Source organism: Schistocerca nitens, chromosome 1 (assembly GCF_023898315.1).
Source record: "Schistocerca nitens isolate TAMUIC-IGC-003100 chromosome 1, iqSchNite1.1, whole genome shotgun sequence".
NCBI classification, from domain to species: domain Eukaryota; kingdom Metazoa; phylum Arthropoda; class Insecta; order Orthoptera; family Acrididae; genus Schistocerca; species Schistocerca nitens.
The window spans coordinates 525212195-525218194 of record NC_064614.1 but is presented as its reverse complement, the minus strand read 5'-3'; positions in this window follow the sequence as shown (position 1 = coordinate 525218194).

The following is a 6000-nucleotide window of genomic DNA, read 5'->3' as shown; positions in this document are numbered from 1 at the left end:
CTTTGCCCTGCGGCCTGCACAAACGGCTCTCCATATGCTCACACACACATACACACGCATATACGCCACACACTATCCCCGAAACGCCGTCGCATAAGAGGAACTTCATTATTTCCTGATGGAAATGGGCTCCGGCGTTTATTCTTCAGGGACCGTGGGCACCTGACTAGTAATAAAATTCGAGTAATGCGACTACGGCCTGTGCAAACACTGAAAAGACGGGAACGTGCTTCTCGCTCTTTCAGTCTACAGCTATGACATGTACAACACACTCTGTGATTCAAAACTTGGGCAAAAACTGATATAGCCGACTGGTGTGTAGTCAATGTACACCTACTGCCCAGTCAGAATATAAAGTCTAGGAGGGATGCGTTGGAACACAATGAGGAAAGCTAAAAGTAACAGTTGACTATATTTATTTGCGCATGTATTTTTGTGTATATCGTTTGTTTTGAAAAATGAGTTTATTTCTTTTATTTTATAGCACATTTTATGCGCACGCAGAAAGTCTAAATGTAAAGTCAATTTTTAGAAAGAAATTTGTTGTCGGAACTGAGTATTGCAAGTAACATAATTTCTTTAAATTGTCTCACCCATCTTTATAACTTATCCGTTTCTTACCAAGATTAACAGTTCCACCCTGGAAGAAGTTATATGTGACATTGAGGCTATAAATTCTGCCACCGCCTTTAAGGTCTCGTCATCCGATGAACCTTTAGATTCATGGTGGTGTTCCACCGTCAGATGAAAAAAATGAAAATCACTTGGAACTAAGGTAGCTGTCATTATTTACTGTTTGTCCTTCTAGCGCGTAATGAATCAGGAGTTGACCTTGTAATTTTGTACAACACTGATGTCAACTATGCAGCAGCTACATGGTTTTTGGACTATTTTGCTGTGGGCGAGGATGGATCCATGCTCGTCGCTTACTCTGTTTTTTGTAGTGATGGACCCAGATCTCGTGAACGGTTACTATTAGACTGAAGAATTCTTTTCCTTCCTTTTCAAGCCCTTTAAATGTGATTGCGCCATTTTCAAACGTTCTTGTTTATGTTTGTCAGTTGACATGATACCCAGTAAGTACAAACTTTCCAATAGTTTACAAAAATGGTTCAAATGGCTCTGAGTACTATGAGACTTAACTGCTGAGGTCATCAGTCCCCCCAATAGTTTACAGATTCCTGGGTGACTGTGAAATGCTGACTCATCGGTAATGTTCAGCGCATGAAAAATCACCCGTTCTGGCACAATTATCTTCACGAATCATTCGCACAACTGTCTCAATGCTCCTTCTCTTTTTTGCAGTGGAGCACTTGCCCGAACATTCTTTGTCGCAGACAGATACACGTCCACTTTCAAAGAAATTCGTATGCCTTTTGCTCACTATGACTGCTGTCAACATACCTCACCTGAATTCTGTCAGTAATCTCCTCAGCATGAGTTACTTCATAGTACAGAAAACGAATCACTATTCTAATGTTTTGCTTGGCGTAGACAGACAACGGGGCACTCCTAATAAAAATGCTCTGAAATCACTACTGACAGAGTTATTCATTGGAGTAACACAGCTAATGTACAGGAACAAAAGGGAGATTTTGGATTTAATACTCATTCAGCAGTAAGCATTAATTTCTATTTTTTGGTTTAAGAGGCCATAGAAATGTTGTTGTTGGGCCAGTGTTGTTAAATGTTGGAACACAAAAAAATGTCTTTACTACTGCCTTTGTTATGTGGCAAATTATGCCAAAACTGATACACATCCTATTTTATAATCTGTTACACACATCCCAATAATAGTAAAGACGTTTCTTTAATGCTCCATGGAAACTACAAACAGTATTCATAATTGCCAATGATCGCACTGCTGCTTATTCTTCTTCTCCTTTATTGTGATGAGGGAGACCTGCTAATTTTTGGCTTGGGGCTTTCCTTAGCTGGCTCGTGACAGGGAAGATATGAGGGCTGTTCTGGAAGTAAGGTCCGATCGGTCGTTAAATGGAAACCACAGTAAAAACAAAAACAAAAATTGTTCACAAAAATAGGCCTTCCAACTACCTCTTTAAATAGTGGCCGCTCCGACTTAAACATTTGCAGTAGCAATGTACAAACTTTCCAGTATCCTCGTCACAGGTAGGAACCGTCTGTACTTTCTGCCAGTTCTCTACACTTGTCTGCCTTTAGTTGTTTGTACCAATGTTGTCTTTGTAGACAGCAGTTCATGTGTGCAGAGATAAACATCATAGGAAGCCAATTAATGGCTGTATTGTGGGTGATCAAACACTTCCCATCGAAAACGCTGCAGGAACGTCTTCCTTGCCCCTGCAGAATGCGGCTGAGAAAGAAACGCATGCGCCGGCCGGAGTGGCCGAGCGGTTCTAGGCGCTACAGTCTGGAGCCGCGCGACCGCTACGGTCGTAGGTTCGAATCCTGCCTCGGGCATGGATGTGTATGATGTCCTTAGGTTAGTTAGGTTTAAGTAGTTCTAAGTTCTAGGGGATTGATGACCTCAGAAGTTTAGTCCCATAGTGCTCAGAGCCGTTTGAACCATTTTTGAACCAAAGAAACGCATGACATTTATGTTACGTTGGCTGCATAGCTTCAGGTAGAAATCTGTCACCATGTCCGCATAGTCGGCAGGAGACACTTTTGTTTTAGGAATTTCTAAGTGATCACTTTGCGCTCTGAACTGAAAAGAGCGACTTGAAGCGATCAACAGGCACAATAAAGATACTGCCCAACACATCTGTGCAAAGTTTCATTGGATTTACACAGTGGTTACATTTCGAATACCCCTCGTACCTTAGAAGGACTGCCGGCCGCGGTGGTCTCGCGGTTCTAGGCGCGCAGTCCGGAACCGTGCGACTGCTACGGTCGCAGGTTCGAATCCTGCCTCGGGCATGGATGTATGTGATGTCCTTAGGTTAGTTAGGTTTAAGTAGTTCTAAGTTCTAGGGGACTAATGACCACAGCAGTTGAGTCCCATAGTGCTCAGAGCCATTTGAACCATTTGAACCTTAGAAGGACTAGAGCATCATAAACTTGTTTGGCCCTGAAATCCAGTCCCAAGCAGGTGTAGAACAGGGAAATCACTGTGTTCGGTGTCTGCACAGCAGGTGTGTAGAGGGAGGGGGAGGCACTGTGCATTCCATAAAAACTACATTGTGTGAAATGCTAGAAGGAATCCTTTTTGGCAAGATAAGATTTGGAGGGAAGCTGAGAAACTCAGAGCTTGAAACTGTTTGACTGTCCATGGGTAATGGCCGTGCCATGCAGAAATTTTCATTTAAATCTGTGATCGGTTCACAGTAATTTTTGATGTAGAAGGCGTGTTTTCCCACATGTATTTCTATTGGCCAGGTTGTAGATCTGTCATGAAGTGAGATTTCCTACCTTCCTTCCGATGCCATGGTGAACCATGACAAAATTCGCAAGAACAGGAATTCGTTAAACTTGATCATAAAATTATTGCTGATCAGAGCTCGCAAGGTCTGCTGCAATAAGGCAATGAAATTCCTACGTTGGAAGAATTAGCAAGGTTTTGGAGAGTGAAGTCAGAAGACACTTGCTGCCGGGATATCAAAGAGTGTGCTTGTTTCAAGAGGCTGAAGGGTATAGTCGCGGGAGAGAGAGACGACTCCAACTTAGAGCGAAGTACAGAGCCTGAACTAGGCTCAGAGTCGCCAGTCACTTCTGCAGCCATCCTTCACTCTCGCACCATTCAGGAGTGGTAAGCATGAGACTGCGATGCAATCACAGACCCAAGGGGTACACGAACCTAGTTAATTTACATCAGGGTTTCGCTGCGCTATTTTGATATTCACAGCCAGCTAATGTACGCATCATCCACTTTGGCGAACCTAATAGCATTCATTCTTTTCTGGTGATTTTTCTTAAACTTACAAGCAAACAGAGCGCCAGATATCACACAAAGGGAACACCCTTTCCCCATTGATTTAATTATTCCATATTCTTTTCTCAATTGCACACGTTATTACACTTTCTCAGAAGTCCGGTGTCTGCACTATAATAATATTTTGTTGATACTTCACCCTCATAAGTGAGGCAGTGCTGAGTATGTCTCAAGTAATTGGTTCCTTGAGCTGACTACAGCATCGACATGCTCAAGTGACGTGTAGCATGTTAAACAAACAATAACTACTGTAGAACAAAGTTGTGCAGCGTGCCAACTTAAATCTGCCTCAAACAGTCAACTAAATGTAAATCTCTACAATTTATTACATTTTCGTCCTTCATGGCACAGTCCATTAATCGTCATTGTATTTGTTTTGTTGACAATAGTAGTTAAACCATACTTTGTGACAAACGTTATTTTCCTCCCTGTTTAAAATAAAAACTGTATTCTGCTGGTTATTTTCACAATTCGATATTGATGGTAGAACACAATACTTCTCGAAAATCTCTTACACTGTTCCTTTCAAATTGTCAAATGCTTTTTTATAAGCTGTAGGTGCGGATTTTTTCCCGCACGTGTTCTCTTTCATTTTTAAGTATCTTTCTCAGTCTGAGGATAGAAACAAAAATGAGCGTCTTATTCTAAAACTAACTCTTTGGGTTAAACTGCCTGTGATAATTATCAGTGCTTGATGTTAAATTCTCGTATATAATTTACAAGCTGTATTTGGAAGGAATTATTTGCCTTTCAGCTGTCTTCTTTCCTAAAACCCTGGGTCATTACATATTTTCCGTAATCAAGTCCAACATTAGTTTCTGGCCCGTAATCGTCTATTTGTCATCATTATAGTTCCTTCCTCAGCTTTTATTTTGAAAATAAGCTGTCTAATCTAACTTTTCTGAGCTGAATGAGAGTCTGTTTTCTGAACAGACTTTTAATGGCAACGAAAACGATGTCAGTGGAATTCTTAAATTAGTACTGGATGCAATATCGCACCCCCCTCTGGCACTAGCATAAAAAGTTTTCAGGCTGGTTACGCTGAAGATAACAGTAAGCTGAAATGTTAAGGGCTCTGCAGTTTTATTCATGTCTTTCTATCAAAATTTATTTTCCATCCTGCATTCTTGCTGCAGATTGCATTATTTACTGTTACAAATCCGCTAGCGCTAAAAAGTACTGCGTTTGGAAGCAAGTGCAGAGGAATGCAATACTGGCATGTTTACTGTTTGTATTCCCGAACACCAAACAGAGCGCTTGTCCGGATTACAGACCGAAAGCAAATTATGTGTCGCATAACGATAAGCCGAGAGCACACTGTCAGTTTAGCGGAGCAAATCAGAATAACGCGCTTAAAACAAGCAGCGCTGAACCTGTTTTTGTACACATAAAAAAGGGCCAGCATTATTTGTAAAACAAACGCTTCGTTGGATCTGGTTATATTTCTAATGGCGCAACAGAGCGCATTGCGTTTAATATGGTAACCATTTTCACCTGAAGTACTCTCATACATATTAATTTCAACGGATTACAAAATCCGCTGGTCTAATACTTTTCCGCGGCCGTTATTGTTAAATGAATTTGACTGACAGACTGCGAGAGTCCTGTAACAAAAAAAAATTATATTAAATATTTCTCGGTGTAATTAATGTGTGGAAAGGCGTGCTGCTTATTGCACAAGTGAAAGTTCGTTTCAGCTGAAAATGCAATGGTATCATGCAAGTACGACCATGTAAAGACTAGTTAATACTAGAAATGGCTGACCGGTAGTGTGGGTCACTATGATATAGCTAGACTTCCATAAAACATAACTACAGCTGTCTTTTAGAAGCTGAAATCATAGTTTCTTTCAACATCCTGCACAAATATACGGCACCAGCGTACTTCTAGGAGATACTCCTCGCAAATACATTACTTAGGGAAAGTTGTATACCAACAAATAACAAACATCGTCGAGTAAATGATGAGAGACGGTCGCCAAACTCAGTATTGTTTTACTCCGGGGCACGAAAATTTCCTCACTCCTGTGATATGCCTCTGTTGTTCCCGATATTTAAAGAATACATAAGCAAGAATGCGATCGACTGATC